This window comes from Euprymna scolopes, chromosome 19, assembly GCF_053919585.1.
Source record: "Euprymna scolopes isolate OS-2025 chromosome 19, ASM5391958v1, whole genome shotgun sequence".
NCBI lineage: Eukaryota > Metazoa > Mollusca > Cephalopoda > Sepiida > Sepiolidae > Euprymna > Euprymna scolopes.
In genome coordinates this window covers 91,133,314-91,158,032 of record NC_136500.1, presented here as the reverse complement: position 1 = coordinate 91,158,032, position 24,719 = coordinate 91,133,314, and the positions used below count along the sequence as shown (strand labels likewise).

Sequence of the window (24,719 nt, the reverse complement as noted above, 5' to 3'; positions counted from 1 at the left end):
AAAATACTGTTAAAAATGGTATTTTTTTAATGAGGTTAACTTAAGCAGAAAAATGGAAATTCCATTTTTATACTTTTAAAAGTTTTGACATGTTTGAAATTTGTCTGTTTCTGGTTGACAAAAAAAAAAAAAAATGGAGGGATAGGCAGAGTGCATGTTTCTATGGCAGTAGTTTTAGCGATGTCAATACTTGAGTTTGAACCTCATGTAAGTCGAAAGACGTTTTTTTTTTTTTTTTACTATATATGTGTTTTATAAATTTAAAGAAATTAACATAAACTAAGTAAGCTTTTTATAATGGGCAAAAAATTAGGCATAAAATGTAGTCATTATTAGTTCAGAGCGAATTATTTTTTAGATTAAAAACATTTATGTTCCTATTTACTTGCCTCCCCACGAGGGCAGAGTTAGACATCAAGGTCGGTTTTTAATGTGGGGGAAGGAACAAAAATAAAAATTGCCTCAGTAGTGAAGTCGTGATTTTATACAGCTACGCTACCGTGCTACATCTTTTGTGTTTACCTACATCGTACATACTGTTTTCCGACACATCGTCACATGCTGTTGCCATTATTTTTTCATTTTTTATTAAATACGATTGACTAAAATTCGTTTTATTAACGCTAAATAAAAAATAAAATACGTTTTCAAGGCGTTATTTCCAAGGCCCGTAACGTCGTCAGTTCGCCGTGGACCAGTCGTACGTTCGAGCCTGGCTACAGTGGCTAATTTTTATTTATTTATTTTTTGTTTTGACGCTCGCACGGGTACTCGTTGCTATTTTCATCTATTTTAGCGGGTTGCTTGATTTTTTTCTTATGGCTCGCACGGGTAGTAACTATTATTAAATGTTTGGTTTTTATTTTTAAACGAAAATAGGTCACAAAACAAAATAAATTGCTTTTGCCAACTTTCCCCAATTTTCTTTTCTTTTAGGTAATATATTCAGAAACATGTCTGGGAACAATATTTCTTTCAAAATTATAAAAAGTTCTGTTTCTTTTGTCTAAAATTAAAATTTCAAAAGGTTTACATTGTTTCAAATTATACAGTGTTCTATTTATATTGTAATATATATAAACAAAATGCTAGTGGTCAATATTTACCTGCTCCCACCCTTAAGTGATCAACTGGAACAAAACTTCCTTAAATGTTCAAATACGTATACTCGATTTTAATGAAATTGAAATTTTATTTTTATTTTATTTTTTATTTTTATATATATATATATATATATATATATATATATATATATATATATATATATATATATATATATATATATATATATATATATATATATATATATAGAGAGAGAGAGAGAGAGAGAGAGAGAGAGAGAAATTAAGCCACACAGAATATTCCGCGTTTCATCTACGCTAGGATTCGCCAGGCTAATGCCTGCATTGAGTCTAACGAATCCTAGCGTGGATGAAACGCGGAATATTCTGTGTAGCGTAATTGCCATATATATTTTTATAACTTACTACCTAGCTCTACCTATGTATTGAGCACTATTGAACTAAATACTTAAAGTTTACGCATAAAAATATATTTTCGCATATTAATTTATGTGATTAACTGAAGTAGTCACACACACACACATACATATATAAATCAGCTTGACAAGAAAGTTCTTGCGATTTTTAACTTTTAAATTCAGATGAGCATACAAACAAAAAATTATTGATCGAAATAAGTACCATCAGACTCAACACACTTTTGCCAACTCAAAACAAGTGTATTTATTCCAGTGACATTAAAAGTCTTGGGGTCTGATGGCGTTTTTGATATCACTTAGGCAGAAAGTTGTCGATATTCTTGAAAAAGTGAGAGTCGGTAGATGAGAGGTTTGGAAAATATGGCGAATGAAGAAGAGTTTTGTAGCTCAATTTGTTCAACTTCTGAAAGGTTGGTTTAGTAACGTGCGGCCAGGCGTTGTCGTAGAGGAGAATCGGGCCTTTTCTGTTGACTAAAGCTGGGTGTTGTTGTCGAAGTTTTTGAAGCACTTCATCCATTTGTTGACAGTACTTCTGCGCCGTAATGGCTTCGCCTGCATAAAAAAAAACTCTAATGGGTGAGACTGGTCGCAGACCACCAAACAGCCAGCATGACCTTCTTTTAATGTAATTCTGGCCAGGAGAAGTGTCGTAGAGCTTCGTCAGCGTCTAACCACTGAGCTGAGCGTCGCCGGTTGTCATAAAGAACCCACTTTTCATCACAAGTGACAACCCGGTCGAGAAACGGGGTGTTCTTGCGTAAAAAAAAAGGGAAGATGACATTTCATAACAGCATTTCTTTTGGTTGTCGTTCAATTCGTGAAGAACCCAGTCATCAAGTTTTTTTAAAAATCTTTTTAATCTCTCTCAAGTAGTTAGAAATCGTCGTATTCGTTACGTCTAACTCAGAAGCAAGTTCTCAAATAATTGCGCATGGATTGGCTTTGTCTAAGGCTCTTAATTAATCATTGTCAAAATCTGATGGTCGACCACTATGCGCATCATCTTCAAGACTACTGTCGCCGCCACGAAATTTCTTAAACCACCACTGTTCTGCGCATTCAGTAGTGGTTCCTGAACCAAACGCTTCGTTGATATCGCGAGTTGTTTTAGCAGCCTTTCGGCTTAGCTTGAATTGAAATTAAAAAAAAATAATAAATTGTGCGAATTTGCTTTTTTTCCAACTTGTATTCAACGTTCTGAAAAGAAGCCACAAGTGTTTTAAAACTATTGTTATTTAAACGATAAGATGGAGCGAAAAACGTCCTTTAAAACAATATATAATTAAAGGTATTATAACGAAAACTTATTGGTCCACTGACTTAGTCGGATTTGGACCTTAGCATTCTCCTTCGTCTGTTCGTCCGTTCGTTTGTTCGTTCCCAAAATTCTCAATAACTAATCATTACATTTTGCTGAAATTTAGCATGAAGTTACAACTATCCAAGGGAGGAACAGTCTCATATTTTTTATAAAAATTCTGCTTGCGTCCCAAGTAGATCAAAAGGAGTCAAAACGACTCAAAATAACACTTTTCAAGGCATAGAGTCTTTTCCGATCATTAGATTTTGCTGAAAATTACCCAAAAGCAAGACCACAGGAATATATATCTGAAAACGTTATATTTGACCCTGAAAAAATTCTGGTTGCGTCACCAGGAGGTCCAAAGTGGTCAAAATGGCCCAAAATAGCATTTTCCGAAACATAGAATCTTTTCCAATCATTAGATTTTGCTGTAAATTACCCAAAAGCAAGATCAGGTGGATATACATCTGGAAACGTTATATTTAACTGAAAAAATTCTGGGATTTGAGCCCCAGGGTGTTTTGGGGTGAAAAACACACCTTTAGGGGCTGATTTTTCCTTTTCTTCTAAAATTCATACTTGTGTCTAAATAGAGTTTTAAATGGTGACGAATTTATAAAAATTAAGGCATCGTTTGTCATGAAACGGTGTCATTTGACTTTTTGGCCCAATGTTTTATATCAGGCCAGGAGTTTAATTGGTCAAAAAAGGTAATGGTTCTACGACTGATTTTGGCTAACAGTACAAGATAAGTAACCTTTTGTAAACTCGATTTTCTAAATATTGATTATATATTCGTAGATTGAACTTTAATATATGTGATTGGTTTACAATATAAGGTTACAAACTAGTAAGCAGGCAACTCATTTTTTTTAAATGCCTTCTACACATGGGGATCCGACCTTTATCTAACCATACATTCGTGGGGAGGCAAGTAAATAAGAACATGTTAATTCGGATTTGTTTTACAATTCGAATTGACTATGTATTTATTCCAATTCATGTTTTTTACGTGTGACTGTTAAGCTGATAAGTTATTTAAAATTATTATTTAAATAAACTCTTAGTTAGTGTTCATAGACAGCAATGGTTGGTTGGTTGTTTGTTTTTGTTTTACGGCATATCAATCCTTTTCGGGTTATTTAATGCCGAATCCAAAGATTTTGAAGAAAATTTTTTTTAATAGAATATATTTGTTGTTTTCACGTCGGTTTCTATTTAACCCATAGTTGGGACCCTAACAGGCACTACCACTCCGGGCCAGAGTGGACCTGGGAGCAATGGTAATTAAAGGGTGGCTCCACACTCCCCAAAGTCCGCAAGCTGGGGCCTCACCACTGGATATAGTTTAAGGTCATATCCAGGACCAGACAGTAATGGAGATTTCGTCAGTGATAAGAACCTTCAAAATTTTGTACTTTGTACGTAGATCATTTAGAGTTTTATGAGAAAAGGGTTTTTCTTGATCTGCTATGAAAAATAGAAAGATAAAAAGCCGTGTGAAGTATGGTGCTGTTTATTGCCTGCAGTACCAGTGGAAGCTGCAACAAGAACAGCTGGATGTTCCATATACTAAGGTAATCAGCTATAAGGTTAATCACGTGACTCTTTCCTGTCCCACTACAAAAACATGGCAAAGGCATCAGCAAATGACATCAGCCGGGATTCCATATAGTCTTTGGCTTGTTTGGAAAAAAAAATTTTTTTTTTTTTTTTCAAACAAGCCAAAGACTTCCCTCAACCTATGAGGTTCTGACAAATATCTCTGTTTATGGTTCTTTGTGCCATACATTCACTTAGGCGAAGATGGCACTTGTATCCGGCTAGAAACTTACTAACATGGCCACAGTGAACGCAGGGGCCAGGATTAAGAGCATGTAGAGAAATCATTTCTGGTATATTTGTATTTGTTTTGTTTCTTAGCGTATTTTCCTTTTATTTGTGAAAACAAACCTTGGAGAAATATAAACAAAAAATAAAGAATGAAGTTTAGATTACCGGAAGGAAAAAAAAAATTAATTTTAACCTATCGCAGACCAAGCACCTACATAATCCGATTTCTAAAAAGTTTATAATGACCAAAGAGAATTCATTTATATGTAGATGAAAAAAAAAGGTCTTAACTAACATTGTTAAATAGTAATAGACTTAGCATTTGCATAAGCCGATTTCGCACACGTCTTCAATTTTAAAACAGAATTTAACTATATATGGATGAAAAGGAAAAAACCTTAACTAAAATTTTGTAAATAGAAAGCGTGGATCATCAGCTGCTTACCATGTAGCTGTTTCAGAGATTTAAAAACAGGACAGCTGTTAAATACATGGCTCTCCAGTGGATAATACCACTTCCCCATATATATATATATATATATATATATATTCCAGGTTGAAAAATATTTCAAAGATTAGAATCATTGAATGCCAACAATGGTTGTTGATAGTGCTCAATCAAAGAGAGCAAATTATAATTTTTTTTTTATTTTAAAATATCTCATATCTTGCTACGATGTGCAGACCGTTTCGATCATTATTGATCTTATCAGACAAGAAAAAATTAAAAATTTTAACAGTTTAAGAACTTTTTTAAATTTTAGAGGAGAAAAATATTTTATCATAAAATATTTTCCTCTTCTAAAATTAAAAAAAAGTTCTTAAACATTTTTAATTTTAAATTTTTTCTTGGCTGATGAAATCAATGATAATCGAAACGGTCTGCACATCGTAGCAAGATATGACTATATTTACATAAAGAAAATAAATTATATATATATATATATATATATATATATATATATATATATATATATACACACGGTACTAATCAAGAGAGCTTTCCAACATTTCAGCTTCCTCTGACCATATTAGGGAGCGCAAATCGGGAGAAGGAAACAGTAAAAACAGCAATTGATTATGCTGTTATGAGCATAGTGATATAGTACATGGTGGTGATTCTCATTCAAGCAGCGTCAGGACTTCCGGTTAGTTCTGTTTAAAGTCAAGAGAGTGCGAGTATTAGCAGCGACGGGCTTACGTATTTGTACTTTTGCATACAAAATGGCAGCTGCATTTTTTAAAATGATCTTAACTTTAAAAGTTGTAGGCAAGTCAGGGAACAATGAAAAAAGTATGCCGTCATTAAACAATAATTAAATACTTTTATTTCTAAAAAGAAACATTAACAAAAATAAATAAATAAATAATCAAAATACAAAAACTACGCCTTTTCTTACCCACCTCAAACACAGAAATGAGATTCTATTTTTTTACGCGATTATATGTAGGTAGTCTGAAAAATTTAACGGTTATAATTTTTTTTAAATGGATAAAAAATGTTGAAGTTTAAATTTTAGAGCGGGTGACACTTTCGTATATACATCTTCTATAATATAAATATCACCTGTCTGTTTAAATGCATGTATGTATGTATGTCTAAAACTTTGGACAGAGGCGACGGATTTTCACGAGATTGATATCGTTTTGAAGCTCGACCCTTACAACGACAGATATCGAAAAATTGGTTGAAACATTAATTCCTTCACCCTCAACTGGGTACTTTTCTACAGCGAGGGGTCGCTTTTTTCGCTGATATTTTCGAAAGTTACCCCCTTTTTCCGATTGATTAGCCTTAATTTAAACCTTTGCCACTTCCGGTTTGGCGATGGACGAAACGGCAAAACCGTCACGATTTTTTGTTTTTTGTTTTCACGTTCTTTTCCTCCTTCGCGGTACAGTTTCGAGCCTACCTGCCTACTACCACTTTTTTTTTGTTCACCCCCCTCCAACACCAGGCAACGCCGTGCATCAGTGCTAGTTTAATATAAAATGATCACCCACCAGGTAGAAATGATAACCAATTTCCGGATCAGATAGCGTTTGGAAGGAATATCCTTAAAACTACTATCTGGCTCGAAAGTGGGCGATTATTACGGCGGCCTGATTGCATGGGAGTGAGTGATCAATTTATTTTTTAATTTCCTTTTACCGGCTACTTTTTCATGTTATCGCCTGAAAAACGGCAGAATCTCATTTTCTTCTAGGAGAATTAGCACAGGCCACCAATAATAACAATTATCATATCCGTTCTGTCGCTAGAGATAATGGATGCCCTGTACAAGGGCAGCTGTGCGTGTACTTGTGAAGCAAGGGTTGCATAATCTGCAATCACACATCTTCGAAATCGACACAGTGATTCCTTTGATGGGGAGAATTATAGAACCACCGGAAACAAAGCAGAGATAAGCGGAGAACACATACACCACCTGCTATTCCAAAATAGTAACCCATTAAGTACTGACCAAGCTCGACGTCGCTTACCTTAAGTTGATCTATCGAGAACCGATGTGTTAACATGATTATGTCGTATATAGATGATAGGAGGACCAGTTAACTGGCGTTTCCCAGTTAACGCAGCCCCCTCCCCCTCGTAAAAAATTAAAGTACAGTTGTTGTTGGTGGCCAACCACTAACCTCCTCATGTTAAGAATGGCTTTCGGAATAGAGACCTCCAACCTCAGCATGTTAAGAACGGCTTTTGAAATAGCCACCCCAACCTCCCCATGTTAAAGAACGGCTTTTGGAATAGACAACCCCAACCACCTCATGTTAAGAATGGCTTTCGAAATAGACACCCTTAACCATCGAAAAGTACTTGTCGATTCCAAATTTAAATGAGATTTTCGTAATCAGCATAGTCAAAAACCGACAAAAAAGTCGTCATGTTAAAGAAAATTGTGGAGGTAGAGCTAATGTAAAACTTTATCTACAAAAAAAAAAAATTATCTTCTGTATAGAGCGACGCTGATCGGTTAATATTTTAATTTTTTTGTTTTTTAATTTTGTTGTTATTTTAGCGATGGCAATCGGTTAATATGATTAATTTTGTTAGTTTTTTCCAGCACGATTGTAATGGACAATCGGTTAATACGTTAATTTTGTTGTTTTGTAGCGACGCCAATCTTAATATGTTTAATTTGTTGTTTTTTTTTTCAGCACGATTGTAATATGTAGAGAGCGACGGCAATCAGTTAATATGTTTGATCTAGTTATTTTTTTTTTAGTACGGTTTTCTTCTGTAGAGAGTGACGCCATATTTTATCATTTCTGGAGCGTTCGTTTATTTATTGTAGAAGTGGATTCTGGAGTTTGTAAATAGTCAGGTATCAGCCAATCAAAATGGACGGAATTTGAGAACAGAAAATTTATTATTTTGAATCGGGAAATGGAAAGATTATGTTATGTGCATGTATGTAATAACCAGTTAATGGCGGTGCAAGCACACTATCGTAGGAAAATATAGAATTTGACCCGGTCTCAACTGGATATTGAGACAGAAAAATAGGACTTTCTTCCTCTGTAGATGTGGCGATTGTGATGGTGTTGCTCATTGGATGTAATGTAGCATTTTATTATCACGAATGAATGTGACAGAAATGGTGGTCGTAAGCCACATAAGATAAGTGGCTGTCAGGGTAGATGCATTGAATTTGTATGTGGTATCTGTTGTTGCAAACTTACAGTACTTTGGGTCCAACGGTGAATTTCTGCAATCAAACTATTATATATAGAGATAGCAATAATTATGTTTAGTTGGTTACCGTGAAGTTTAAATGATAGTTAAGTTTTTCTACAAAGCGATATGCACTAGTTCAAAAATTGTATAGACATGTTTCATTTTTTTAAGATGATGACATGTTGAAAGTATTGGCGTTAATATCAATTTAGTATTATGTATTAATATGAAACCAAAAAAAAAAAAAACACGTTTTCAAACATTTAAAAAATTAGTCGCTCGGCTTATTTTCAATATGGCGGTATGGCTGATGAAAAAGGAGAATGGAGACAAGGTATCACGGAAAAAAAAGAACAACAACAAAAAAGTATTTTAGTGAGTTATAATAGAAAACGCAAGAATTGTTTCGAAACAAATATTGCTGCTTCCCCAATATTGAAAAATTATAATTGCACAAAAGACTTCATCATGTATATGTTAAGTTAAAATATAAGACTGTGTAACAACATTTACGTAAATTCATCAGTATTTTTGTTTTTATATAATCAAATCAAATCGTCCCCATGCAAACTTTGATAGCTATTCTTCACAGGGATTTGTTCACTATTTCCTTGCTTGAATCAAAGTTTGACTTATGTCCCGTGATCTGAATACGGCTGAAAATGGCCGATGAGAGATTGTATCGATAAAATTTTATATTATTTTAAACAAAACTTCTGGATAACTTTGCCTTATTTTGAGTGTACTACCTTTGTTTTACCCTAACAAGTAAGTACATAATAAAATTCTTGTGTTATTTTATTTATTTTCTTTTTTACGAGCAGCTTTAAATGTTGAAGGTGAAAGTGGAGAATCACCCAAATAAAATATTTTTGTCTTTATATATATACAGGGTGTTTCAAAAGTCTTGGGAACATTACAAATGCGTATATCTCGTTATGTTCCCAAGACTTTTGAAACACCCTGTATATATATATATATATATATATATATATATATATATGTCACAAAAAGGCTTTACTTTTTTGGACCTAGTGCTGATTGCTGATCCCCGCTTCTGGCCGCTACCGTTTATCCAATGAAACATGTCGTCATCTTGGAAATAAGCCGATAATTCTAGCATTTTGACTAATTAATTTTTTCTACTTCATAAGTAATAGTAAATTCCAATACATTTAACATGTCAAAAATATGCATTTTATTTCGAATCGTGTTTCCGTACTTATACAGCTGGTGGATCGTGCTATTTTGGGGTCAACTTTATTATAGTGTTGTCGTCCAACCCAATTGTGTATTTTCGAACAATGGCATTTTAGGGAAAAACATTATTACGTACTTACGTTTCATGTCGAAATTAGTCTAAATTCTAAAATTTATGAAGCATCGTCCAGTAGAAGACGAGTTAATTTTCTGAAAAAACGCGTATAGGATTATCGAGAATAAGCAAGATGGCCGACTTAAAAGCAGTTCCCCCTCCCCCTGGTTTCAAGCATCTAAAGGGTTAATTTACAATTTAAAGGGTTACTTCACTGTGAAATTGCAACTTTGAAAAATTCTGTTGTTACTGATAATTATTTACTATTGGACCATTTTTCGTAATCTTTGGAATTTATACTAATTTCGGTATGACACGTAAGTACGCAATAATGTTTTTCTCTGAAATGCAATTGTTCGAAGACACATTATATTAAAGTTGCACCTTATTTTTTAAATAGGATTTTAAAAGTTAAATTCAATTTTAATAGTATCTTTTTATCAAATTGTTAAGTGAAAGTACAGAATAATTAAACCTTTGTCCGTCACACGTTAAGAACGGCTTTCTAAATAATAATGTTATTATTTCAGCACAGTCCGTAAACTGCACAAATATGATATCATTTATTTATTTATTTTTTGTAAAAATATATCTGAACATCACGTTTACCATTTAATTTTAGCAATTCTGCTTCTTTTTTTTTTTTCGGGAACAAGACGAACCTAAAACTTATGCAACCGTACTCGTAAAAAAATCGTAAACATTTCTGTTAGTTTTCAAACCGGAATTAAAAGACGAAAAGAAAGAATGGAAGCGAACAGGTAAACAATTTTGCCAACTTTTTCCTTTTTTTTCTTTCTTTTTAGAAGTAAATACGAATGTTCCCATTCTTCGTCGCGCAATTAGAACTAAAAGAAAAAAAATAGTTTAAATAAATCTTAACAGCTTTCTTCCTCCTCTCTTTATTGTTATTCTCGAAGTTGTCAGAGTTGGTTTTTACCTTCCATCTTTCTTTTTCTCAATTTCTTTTTCCATCGTCCATCCTTATTTTCTTTTCCTTCCATGGAGCCAAGCACTAAAGCAGGCCGATATGATGCGGATGCCACGTTTAGAAAAAAAGAGTTGCCAACATTCTAACCTACCCACATTTCTACCAACCAAATGCATAGAAATAGGAACTTCGAGCTTGACGCACACACTACGAAATAAGAACGTGTGTATAAAAAGGTGAATTTACGTAACGAGATAAATAAAATAAAAAAAACAACCAAAAGGCACAACATTTATACGTCAGAACTCGTCGAGAGAATCCACTGGTATTCCTACGCAGGCACTTGCAAGGTGAGTGCGTGTTTGTTTTTGGGTTTTAAATCATTCTATATTCATATTTAAATTCCAAATAATTTTCCGTGTTAGTGCGTTTTTGAAAATTTGTTTCTTTTTTCTATACTTAAAAAAAAGAAAGAAAGTAATGAATTTGTACACCCTCAATGTAAATACTGACTAGCAGCAGAATCCCACCCTTTCATTTTTTCTCAAAAGGCCGACAAATTTCCTACTCCAATAGATTATTTCCGGGTTTGTGTTTCTATACACATAGATTCGAAAAAAGTTGTCAAAATTCAAACATACAACGACTAAATGTTATCAATGGCAAGATAAGTTACTCCTCTACTTATCTGCGAAAGTTTTTAGTGATTTTATTCACTTTAAAACGTGGAATCTTTCGAAAATCATACAGTGTTTATCGATATATTTGAAAAAGAAAAATAGTGGCGTGCTTGCTGTTGAATACGGTAAGTTTGGGAAAATGAGTTCAAACTTAATAATTATACAAAATACTGTTAGAAACTCACTCAATATATGTCCGCCTATGTCACGTTAACATCACAAACCAAATATCGTTTGCCTTTAGAACCCCCCCCCGCTCACCCAACTGTACCAATGTACCAACATTTAAATGTAATGTGAACAAATACCTTGCTACGCAAATTCCTTAATGTTCCCTATAAATCACAGACCTTTGCGTCTCGGTGACAATATGCTTGCTTGGGGAGGATCAAATGAAAGTACAGAATAGTTAACAAAGTCTCTCTCGACTTATAGACATATCAAGAAAGGGTTTCTAAACGATATTATTTAGAAACTCATTCTTAACACGAGGAGGAGGGTGGTGGTGGGGTAGTTGGTAACTATTCTGTATTTCAACAACTAACTTAATGAATGAATGACTAATATAAATAGTGGTAAGTAGAAACACCTGCTACATTTTTTTTTCATTCATTCTAGTTGTCAGACGCCTGGCCCAGTCCCCATTGCGCTTGTATCAGAATGAAGTATTGTTCTGCCCGATATCAGGAAGTTATCCTTCCAGACTTTACTTCCTCCTTCGGGAAAGCGAATTAATTTATTGCCAGTAGGGAATGCCGACGGGTCCGGTCTGTTCCGTGGTTACCAATCGGAAGCATTTGATATAGCCCACCCCCTGTAAAACAGAACTTGTCTAAATATACGACAGGCATCCCATTTAAAAATTTAATGTATTTATTAACGACGCCATATATATATATATATATATATATATATATAATATATATATATATATATAATTTCTTTTATATCTACAAACACTAATGTTTCATGCTTACGTAATCATCAATGTAGGATGACAATTTCCACCGGTCGGGAGATTCGAACCCAGTCACAAAGCAATCTTTGACTCCATTTGCTAAGACTTTACATCTGGGTTATGAAACAATTGCCAAGAAAATGAAGGGAATTAATAACTAATAAACGCTTGATTCGGGCGCAGATATTAGACAATCCAGAGTGTTCGAACGACGGAAGTTGTGAACGTTGCATAAACGCTAGTTGACTGCCTCTTAGTTTATATTTCCACAACAGTGCCCATCCTTAAGTATTCTTAAAGAGGCTTGATAATTATAATTAAATAATTTTTTTTTATACTTACTGGCACTAGTGTTTCATGCTTATGTAATCATTAGTGTAGGATAACAATTCCTGCTGGTTGGGAGATTCGAACCCAGCAATGAAGCCGCTTTTGATTCCATTTGCTAAGCCTTTATTTATATATAACATAAGGAGTCTACGTGGATCGACCAATATTTTGATATTAACATGTCATCATCGGGACCGTTTTTTTTTTTTTTTTTAGTCCCGATGACATGAAAATATTGATCAATCCGCGTAGTCTCCCTATAATGTGTGTGTGTATATGTATTATATATATATATAATAAATTCCACAACCAAACAACGTCGCAGCCCACAAGAGCCATGACAGTCAACGAACCGGAAGTCCAAGATTCTAGTTTCGCCCTCATTTGGGCTCATCAGTTTGACAAATCCGAACTCAGGATTCGAAATCAGAGCTTCTTGCATGTGAGGCACGCACTCTGCCAACTGAGTAAACGGCCTATACACAAAAAATTCAAATAATTCACACAGATCAAGCAAACCGCACCGAAATCCGTCTGTGAAATGAACCATTCTGTCTCGAAAAGGGACGTGATCATCCAATCAGCTAATAAACCCCAGGCCGATGTCTACAAGTAAGAGTTTAAATTTCTTGTGTGCGGGGCGTTTGGCAGAGTGCTTGCCTCGCATGCAAGAGGCCCGGGTTTCAAGACTCGAGTCTTGGACTTTCGGTTCGTTGACTGTCATGGTTCTTGTGGGCTGCGACGTTGTTTGACTGTGGAATTTATTCTCTCACATTCTGAATATATATATATATATGTGTGTGTGTGTTTTATTTTTTATTACCGTTTTATCTGTTTAGTTACATATGTTTCGGTTGCCGGACCATGTTTATGATTCAGCAGCCCCATCAGACCTTACAGAAATGGCATTTTCTGTAAGGTCTGATGAGGCTGCTGGATCGTAAACATGGTCCGGCATCCGAAACATCTGTAACTAAACAGATAAAACGGTAATAAAAAAAAAAAATAAACACATGTTTGCTCTGCAATAGTATTGGGCACTCTTTTCAGGTTTTTACTAATTACCAATTTGACTATATATATATATATATATATATATATATATATATATATAAGCTTTACTCTTGTATTGTACTTTTGAACAAAAATATTAGTTTCTAGTTCATATTATACTTGAACTTATATGAACCTGTTTAGTTTGTCGAAGGGCGATTTGCTATGCAAGTTTAACGCCTTCACTCCCGATTTAAAACTTATTTCTCGACTAATTGTTTATAATTATTGACCCTCTAAAGTTTTTATTTGTGTGGTGTGGTGAAGGGACCAAATAGTTAAAGCCCCATCCTCATGTTTATAATGGGTTTCTAAATATTACTACGTGGAAGGCGTGGACTTTGACATTTTTTAATATGGGGATGGTTGGGGGGAGGGAGGCTTTGTTAACTATTCTGTACTTTGACGTTTTTTTTTTTTTTTTTTAAATATTTTTTTAGAAAATGATATCTGGATTACTATTATGGTTTGAACACCAGCTCTGCAAATCATTAAAAAAAGAAAAAAAATCATGGCATGATGTAATGGTTACAGGTGGGTGCCGAGTTCAAATTGGGTCGGCTTCTGCACCACTTGTACCAATATCCTTGGCAAAAATATGAATCCATATATCTACCATCTAACCTTGGTTGTACAGTGAGTCTCTGCAGTTAGCTTTCTTTGGCTTTCATTTTTGAAGAGTTCGATTCCGGACAACTGGAGACAATCGGTAATGTCGCTAAATAGGGTTTGCGAGTGATATGAGAAAATAAGATATTACAAATGTTTCTTAAAACATTAAAAAAAAAACATTACGAGGAGTCATTTCGTAATCCCTACAGCCACCTACTTTGAAAATGCTGCAGTCAAACCTGGCATAGTTATATGGAATAAGTCAGAAAGAGTGGCAACCTTGGTTGAAGTGAGTATCCCTAATGATGGAGGTCTGAACAGGGCTGAAAGAGAGAAACAGACCAAATATCAAGGTTTCATGTATATGAAAAGAAGCTGGAATCTTGGAGATATCAATCGTACCAGTTATTATAGGTGCTACAGGGCTTATGAAGAAGAACCTGAAGTCCTACCTAACTAATATTCCTGGTGCAAAAAAAAAAAAAAAAATCCAGACAATTGCACTTAAGACAACAGCAAGGATACCAAAAAGAGCTCTCGGTTGATTTTAATAAAAAGCAGGGAAATGTTGGCAGCTGGTTTGGCTGCCTCATACCTAGCATTACAATCTTCAAAGAAAGAAAATGAAAAAAATGTAAAAAAAAAAAAAGTTAAGTTAACCCATCGGAACTCGAGAAATGCACTTCCATAAGCAAAATATCAACATGAATGCTAGTAGATCAAGAAGCAGCCTTGACCTTTCGATCAAAAACTCGGATCGATTCAAAAACGGAACGAACCGACGGGATTTCGGTGAATCTGTTTAGTTCGTATCTTTATGAATTTGTGGAGAGAGCGAGTGTCATAAACAAATTCGGCGAAATCCTTTGTTGTATCACGTTCGTTTATTCTTCATAATTTAGTTTTCATTTTAGATTAAAACTAGATTTTACTTAAAAGTAAAAGTTGTTTAAAAGTTGCTTAAATTATTTTTCATGTTTTGCTTTTTCTTGCATGAATAAAAAATAAAATAAATTGTCTAAAATGCACGTAATGCAGCAAGGATTTCGACGAATTTATTTGTACCACCGCTCGCTCTCTTCACATGAATTCATAAACATACGAACTGGGTTTGTATTACTGTACACATAGATTCGAAAAAGTTGTCAAAAAACAAATATATAACAAATAAATGTTATCAAAGGCAAGATAATTTACTTTTCTACCAAACTGGATATATTTTTCGTGTTTTTATTCAATGTAACATGTTTATTCAGCTCGAAAACCATACAGTGTTTACCGATGTATTCGAAAATTCAAGATGGCGCCTTATTCTCTCTTTAACACGGTAAGTTTGGGAAAAGGTGTTATAAATAAAAAACCGTATACAATACTGTTAAAAACTCACTCAATATATGTTACCGTGACATAGGTTGACATATATTCGGCGGGTTTTTAATAGTGTTTTGTATAGTTTTTTTATTTATAACACCTTTTCCTAAACTTACCGTGTTAAAGAGAGAATCAGACGCCATCTTGAATTTTCCAATCCATCGGTAAACACTGTATGCTTTTCGAGCTGAATAAATATGTTACATTGAATAAAAACACGAAAAATATATCCAGTTTGATAAAAAAAGTAACTTATCTTGCCTTTGATAACATTTATTTGCTATATATTTGTTTTTTGACAACTTTTTCGAATCTATGTGTACAGTAATACAAACCCGGCTGCTTCTTGGTCTACGAGCATCCATGTTGATTTTTTTTTTTTTTTAATTCAATATTTACACATATTTAATCGTGCATTTTCCGAGTTTCAATAGATATAAATGAACTTTTTACATGAAATGACTCTTCGTTTAAGACTTAAAACATTTTTAATGCCTTATTTTTCTCATATAACCCGCAAACTCTATTTAGCGATATTACCAGACAATCGCCAAATCTTCTTTGGCAATAAACTGTACCTTGTTTAATTTCGAAATTTTCCTTTACTACGAACAACGTTTGTTTTCAAATAATAAAAAAAATCACATTTTTCAACTAGTGACTATTTAAATATTTTTATTTATCTGGAAACTAATCGTTTTAATTTATTACGAACAACGACTGTTCCTATTTACAATGCCTCCCCACGGGACAGAGTTAGACACCAGGGTCGTTTTTTAACGTGGTTTGTTTTAAAAAAAAAAAAAAAAAGTCTTCGTTAAAAAATCATTTAATTCAATATTTCAGTAATGAATGATTTATTGTGTTACTGTATTAATATATGATTTTTCGAAAATTCACGCGAAAGTTTCGTAAATTTCGTCATTGGTTCCCGTTGCACTGAATCGAACTCTTCGAAAACTTAAAACCGAAGAAAGATAAAATGCAGAAATATCAATCTAGAAGGAAATCTCAGAAAAAACACCAGTATTCCTCTGCTTATTCGGCATTGGGTACGTGTGCAGTTTACAGGCAGTGCTGCACTGCTGCTTACAAAGAATTTTGAAGATAAATTCACTTTTTGACGGTAGCTTTTTATTAAATTGTCACGTGAAAGTTCAGAATAGTTAACAAAGCTCCATGTTAGGAGTGGGTTTCCAAATAATGACGTTATTATTTCAGCATGGTCTATAAACAGCACAAGTGCCGGAAAATGTTTCCAGTCGTCTTGTGCTGAGTTAAACGTTCAAAGAAAACCGAGTTGCTAAAAAAAAAAAAAAATTTATATATATATATATATATATATATATATATATATATATATATATATATATATATATATTGCATCTATATATATTAATAGGATAGCGTGTGTGGTATTTATTTTTTTATGTCAAGTTTACATCCGAGTGACAGTCGTTTAATTGTTATGGACTTCCGTTTCTTGTAATAAATAATTTTACCAAGAATTCTTCATAAGTTTTGGTTTCGATTCGAGCTGATGCCCCCAAGTTATATGGATATATATTTTCTTCTTATTATTTTTGAAATCGCAACTTTATAATATATAAAATCGATAAACCATTAACTCTATAATAATATATACGAAATCTGCAAGAATTAAAATATCATATTTAAGCGTACTTTACGACCGAGCTACGCCAGACGTCCTTGCTAGCTTGGATAAATACTTTTGCGGTTTTAACAAATCTACAATAATATCAGGGGCATCTCCATTTACGCTGAACACTCACAGAATGCCAACATTAACATATGAAAGAGTTCGCTGTGGAATTTCCACAGGTCCCACTAGTTTATAATGAATGAGTTTGGAGAGAATTTTTAGTATTTTGACAGAATCCAGAGTCAGTCTGAAGTAGGTTACAATTTGAATGCGACCTGTATTTTTGTCTATTTGAGGAATGAAATTTTTTTTGACTGCTAACGTAATCTTTTGCATATTTAGTGTCGTCTGCCTTTTTACATTTTTTCGCGGCTTCTGAATCGGGACTGAATTGTGATTCTCCATCAACGTACTGAAATTCGCTAGATACTCCTTCATTACAAGAACCATTTTGCCATACACATTCTATAACGATTTGTTTTAGGAAAGGGGTATCTCATACGCCCACCACTTATTAGTTACTTAATATTTTGCCTTATTTACTATGATTTCAAAAACAATGATTAGAAGCACAGTCGGAACCGTTCGAATCGGACACCCCCAAATAATTACCTATTTACGATATTACCAATGAGGGACGCATGACACACAAGGTCGAGGCTTAATGTGGCACACGCTATGAGTTTCACGAGGGTGTCCAATGCTGGTTAGAAACAATCTATATATCTATAAAAGTGAACGTGTGTGTGTGTGTACATTTCCCTACGCAATAACTCTGTCAATTTTAAGCCTACATACTCGAAATTTGATATACAGGGTACTGAGATTTGGGAAAATCTTTGATCCTTTTTCGGTCAGAAATTTGGCTGTTAAGGGGTCAAAGTTCAACGATTTGACCTTTGAGAACTCTACCAAACTCCTCCGACAATTTTAGATATAGGTTCCTTGGATATGGATCTAACTTAATAACTTGATTTGAGCCCAAAACAATAAATGTTAAGGGATCATAATAGGGGTCAAATTTTAGAAAATTGACTACTTTTTTTTTTTTTTTTTTTTGCTCAACATACACCTCCAAACAACCGGGCAACGCCGGGTTTAAATGCTAGTCTATACAAAAATTGTTTGAATTGGACCTGTCGGCATTCCCTATTATGATCGTCTCAGGAAATCTTTGATAACACCCATAACAAGGAGAAGTAATGCCCGAGAGGATCGCCTCAAGACCATCGAGCACAACCAACAAATCTAATCGTAGTCCGAAAAAAGATCGTTTGATTTTATTACCTAGCTCTACTCACCTTTTGAGCACAGTTAAAACAAATACCGAAAACAATATTATTACATAGAAAAATGCGAGCATGAAAAGTAAAGATAAAACTTAAAAAAAGTAAAAGGACTAGTTGTTAAAACTGGGAAAGAAAAGACGAATTTATAACTTAAAATATTGCAGCATTAAGAATTTCTGTTAAAATTCAATTTAACACTATATAATCCATTCCTAATTAATACTGCAAAATTTTAAGTAATAAATTTATTATATATTTTTTTACTAAAATATCTCGTCCTTTTCTTTTCCAGTTTACACAACTAGTCCTTTTACTTTTCCATGTTTAATCATAACCATATTACTTTTCATGCTCGCATTTTTGTATGTAATCCATGATTTTTCCAGGCTTTGCTTTGAAATATTTTCTTTTTCACTTGTTACCCGCCCTCTTCTCTCTCTCTCTCTCTCTCTCTCTCTGGATTGTGGCGTTCATTCAGCAGTCAGTTTTTGCTGGCGAGAAAAGCAAAACGTCGGTTAACGTTTGAGCACAGTGACTGTGAATTAGCAAGAACAGTATAGCTGAGCAACAAATCGGGACAGCGGTGAATCATTAGCGACAGTTTTTTTTTTTTTTTTAATATATTGTTATGTCATCTCCATTGTTCCCAGCCGATTTAACGTAACATAAGATTTGGTTGCTATGGTAAATAACAGCCAACCCGAAAAAAAAAAAAAAACCTCGCTACGTTCCTTACAAATTCTGAGAATTTTTGAACACAGTAATTTTATTATAACTTTTGTTTTACTGAACGAAAATTGAATTTTTTTTTTTTCAAAATCTAGCTGAGGAGACGTATGACCTGTAAAAATTGTTTGGTATATGATCGCAAAATGAGTGAGAGGTGAAGGTTTAAAGCAGTTCTAAATTAGTAAAACTAACACTTACCCATATATTCAAACACTATCGTGATTGAATAATATCTTATATGTTCATATACATGAAATAGTGTGTGTTAATGCGTATGTTATGTGTAACAGAGCGCGGACGAGCGTATGCAAATGCCGAGCCGTATGTGAAGAAAAAAGACTATAAAAAAAAAAGAAAAAGAGCGTGTGTACAGACCGATCACGTTTGAAAGCACATTTGAAATGACGTTCGAGAGGACAGCGGTCAGAGAGGACGTTAACGTTAAAGATGTGGGTGACGTCATAGCCGCAACGAGAAGTCAAGCATGACTGGAGAATGAGAAAGTAAATGTCGTTGTTACAAAAAAGGAGTCTAGTTATTACTTATCCTATTACATTATGTATTCTTCCAGTGATATGATCTAATTTTCCTTAGAAGACCATCATGCCATACCCTGTCAAAAGCCCTAGATATATCAAGGGCTATCGCTACAAACAAAATTATCTAGAAATCGGTTAGTTACGACTTTTCAAAAAGTTTTATAAAAATCCAAGGTATCATTTTTTTTTTTTTTTTTTTTTTTTTTTTAAAGCACAAAAGTATCAATTTTAGTCATCCTAACCAGAAAGGCACCCGGATTTTTCCCGGAAAATCCGTTCTGTTACTTTTTTACTCGTATCATGTTTAATGTTTGTGCAAAATTTCAAAAAAATTCCAAAGTATAGTTATTGAGAGAAATGCGGACAGATCAACGGACAAAGGTGAATTTACAGGTCCACCCTCCTTTTGTCGGGGAACCAAAAACAACTTTATTTTGTCTTTTTAACTTGTAAACACGAAGGAAATGAAAGAATGGGCATTAGTAACGTATGGACGATGACGAAAGGTTAGAAGTTTCGGCGCTTATGTCAACGACTCATCAAATCTAAGGGAGATAAGTAGTATAGACATAGCAAAAATAAGCATATTTTGCAAGATATAATTTGGGACGCTGAAATAATCAGGACAATGAAAGAATGTTAAATGAAAAAACAACAAAAAAATGATTACACGATTACTGTAGCAGAGTTCTGGATATTGCTGAAACAGTTTACGAAAATGACACAAGTTAGCGAAGTTAATCAACGTACTTAACTAATATAACAATTTTAAGTAACAAAAGAAACTTATTAATTAACGTACACAAAACAAAAACCGTCATTTTAATTTTTTTTTTTTTAAACCAAAATAAAAATAATAAAAATAAGAAATTTGTTTTTCTTTATTTTAGATAATTAGTTAGCGTCAGGATGATTAAAACTTTTTGAAGTATTTAAACCGTCAACTTCTGGCTATGATTCAAGTTTTATTTATTTATTTATTACTATTTTGTAGTTTCATTTTGCAAGGTATAATTTGGGGCGCATACTCATTAACGTACACAAAACAACGAAAATCGAAAACATTTTCGAAGGAGTTTTTGAAGTATTTAAACCGTCAATGTAATTTTTTTAAACGAAAAAAAAAAAAAAAAAAAGTTTATTTTTTTTTATCTTAGGTAATCAGTCATTTCTGCCTATGATTACAGCTTTTTTTTTTTTACACTATTATGTACAAATGTATTAAAAAAAAATAACGTTAAAAAATTCTGCACAAGATAAAGTGGTCGGTTTTTTTGTTTTTTTTTAAATAAGGGAAGCATTTTTCATTGGCTAATTGGACAACTTCTTGATTGTTGTCTATACAAAAAATAAACAACTTTTTAATTGGCTATAGGAATTTAATTTTTTTTGTTGCTTTCGGCTACAGAATCATTACTGAGATTTCTTAGAATAGATAGCATGTCTAATTTAGGACGTCCCCAAGTTTCTAAAGAACGTATAGTGGACCATGTCTTCACTCCACGAGAAATAAGTGAGTTAAATTGGACATTTAGTTCAATTTTACCAAAAATAACAGAAGATGATATTCAGTTTGCAGCTTTTATTGGATTGATAGGGAATTCTAGCCCTTGTTTTGCATGTGAAATCCCTAGAGCGTTTACTAAAAGAAGTAAACTATCAAACGGATGGTATTGAATATGCCGGAGCTGTAGGTCAGTTGTTAGCATGCGAAAGGGTGTTTTTTTTTTTTTTAAGCCGTCTGCGAATAAGGCAAATAATAATTATTTTTTGTTGGAGTATAGATATGAAGCAAACTGCAATTGAGAAAAAAGTCGGCATTGCATCCCATGCTGTTGTAGATTGGAAGCAATTTATTAGAAGTTTGTGAGCAGGATATTTTAAGCAAACCAATATTGCTGGGAGAGTTAACTTTAGAATAACACACCAAAAGAAGTAGAAATTGATGAATCCTTCTTTAAATTAAAATACAACAGAGGTAGATTTAGAGACGGAGTCTGGGTCTTTGGAGCAGTAGAAAGAAATACCAATAAATGTAATGTAACAACTGTAGAAAGGATAGATAGAGAAACATTGTTCCCAATAATTCGATCGTGGATTTTGCCGAAAATGCGTATCATATCTAATGGTTGGGCTGCGGCTGCGTATGATACTTTAGGCGAGTATGAAAACGGCATCTATGAACATGCCACAATCATCCATGATACTAACTTCGTAATTCGTATTGCCATCAGGGAGCAATATAATTTTCATTTCCATTAATTAACAAGTTTATTTAATTTTTGTTGTCGATTAATTAACATTGTTTCATTCATGCTTCGTGTATGTTAATTGATAAGTTTATTTTATTACTTAACATTGTTATATTTAAAGTTCGTTGATAACTTGTTTTCTTTTTGTTGAAATTTCCGGGACTAACTTCAACTTCGCCCGGCGCTTGCAGCTATAGTATTCGTGTAACCTTATTTTGTTTCTCTTTTTCTTCATTAAATATTCTTACATTGTTCTACTGATTATTTCAGCGTCCCAAATTATAACTTGCAAAATATGCTTATTTTTGCTATGTCTATGCTAGTTATCTCCCTTAGATTTGATGAGTCGTTGACATAAGCGCCGAAAGTTCACTCGTTCTTAAATATTAAAAATGGACTTATATTTCTTTAATGGTGACCTCGATGTGATATAAACGCACAACCTTCCCAAATTTCAATTTTTTTTTTATTTTACTATATTAGAAGAGAGTTACAAAAAAAAATGCTTTGAGCATAGTGAAAAATGATGGTACTTCTACAGAATTTGAACCGAACCAAACCAAACCGAGTTTTGCCTAAAACTAGGTGGAGATTAAACTATGGTAAGGGTTGAAACAAAAACCCAGTTCGGTTCAAATTCTGTAGAAGTATGAAAAGGAAACATTCTATCCCGAGCAACACCGGACCGTCTTGCTAGTTTAAAGCAAATATTATGTTAACGAGTTCATAACATAGCAATCTCTGGAATGTAATGCAACTTATATTTGCTGAATGAGAATATTATCAGTCACTAAATGTTAACGTGACGATAAGTGGTTTTCATGGATTGTTAAAAAAAGAAAAAAAAATGTACCACGCTAAACCCGGAAGCAACATTCTAATCATTAAGTACGTTTCGTGCATACGTCAGAGTTGTTTACTCAATTTGAATTGAACCCCAAAACATCCGTCTTCAGCTGCTAGAAGACTGTCACCTAACATATCATTCAATAAATTAGACAAAAAAACAAAAAACTTTAGGCAAAAATTCGTCGACATACTCCTTTTCTCCCATCAACATATTCTCCTTTTCTTCCATGCAGCATAATTACGTTTCCACACCAGTTCTTGTTAGATCATTGAAGTTAAGCAAAGTTGAGTCCGATGAGTACGATATGGGGAACATTTGGGTATACCAGACACTATATGTAGGAGGGTCTCGACATCTCCCTGGAAAAACTGCAAAACATAACGTTGTCATCTTCTCTGACAAGATATACATGCAACTGGGGACCGATTGTGAACTTGTAAGTAAAAAAAAAAAAATGTTCGCGCTGAGATCGAAACCAAAACCTAAAGACAGTGAGTCAATTACGATAACCATTAGACAAGCTTGCCACTATCTTTAAATAGATAAAAATCCGATGACCCTCACATACGAATCTTACAATTTTGACCCTTTAGCGGCCTTTTTTTCCGGAAGAAAACTGATTAAAATGTTTTCCACATGTCTAAATACCCTATATACCAAATTTCAAATTTGTAGATAAAAAATTCGTTGAATATATAGGTTGAGAAGCGTCATCACACGCACATACACATTCTCACTTTTCTAGATATACAAGCAGACCGTTCCACATGTCTAAATACCCTATATACCAAATTTCAAATTTGTAGATAAAAAATTCGTTGAATATATAGGTTGAGAAGCGTCATCACACGCACATACACATTCTCACTTTTCTAGATATACTAGCAGACCGCCCGGCGTTGCCTAGTCGTAAAATTCGCTTAAATATATTCATACAGAAACTGAGACATGTGCATGCGAGTATTATGTTCTTTTTTTCTAAACAGTTCACTTATTGTAAGAAAAAAAATATTCTGGCTAAGATCGAAACCAAAACCTAAAGACACCACGTCAAGTACGATAACCATTAGGCCAGCTTGACTCGTTTAAAAAGTGTTTTCAACCCTACTTATTCTTTATATAAGGAATCTTTCATGTGATGAATTCACACATGCGAATTCATAAAACAGTTGATAAACGGATAAAACTCAGATGACTCCTCCTACGTACGAATTTTTCAATTTTGACCCCTTAGCAACCCTTTTTCCGGAGGAAAACAGATTAAAAAGTTTTCCACATCTGAATACCCTATGCACCAAATTTCAAGTCTGTACATAAAAAATTCGTTGAGTATATAGGTTAAGAAGTGTCCTCACACACATTCTCACTTTTATAGATATATAGATAGATTATAAAATTCTGTTGACCGTCCGGACTTGCTTGTCTACTTGCTTGTTGCTTGGATCGAGGATCGGGCGATTCTATCTCTTAAAAATGGGTTGACAGGTGAAAATACTTATATAATTTCGATTCTAGCTAATGGCACCAATATCATATATATATATATATATATATATATATATATAATATATATATATATATATAATATATATATATATATATATATATATATATATATATATATATATATATATATATATATTATATATATATATATATATATATATATATATATATATATAATATATATATATATATATATATATATATATATATATATATATATATATATATATATATATATATATATATATATATATATATATATATATATATATAATATATATATATATATATATATATATATATATTTTTTTATATATATATATAT

General features: G+C 33.3%; 1 protein-coding gene across 1 annotated transcript in view; it reads left to right on the top strand.

Moving 5' to 3' along the window:
• The first annotated feature begins 10,414 nt into the window (after nt 1-10,414).
• LOC145239830 (uncharacterized) overlaps nt 10,415-24,719 on the top strand; it is a 110,441-nt gene continuing 96,136 nt past the window's right edge. The window contains exon 1 of the mRNA XM_080103368.1: nt 10,415-10,912. The gene's annotated coding sequence lies outside the window, so the exon portion shown is untranslated. The remainder of the gene's footprint in view (nt 10,913-24,719) is intronic.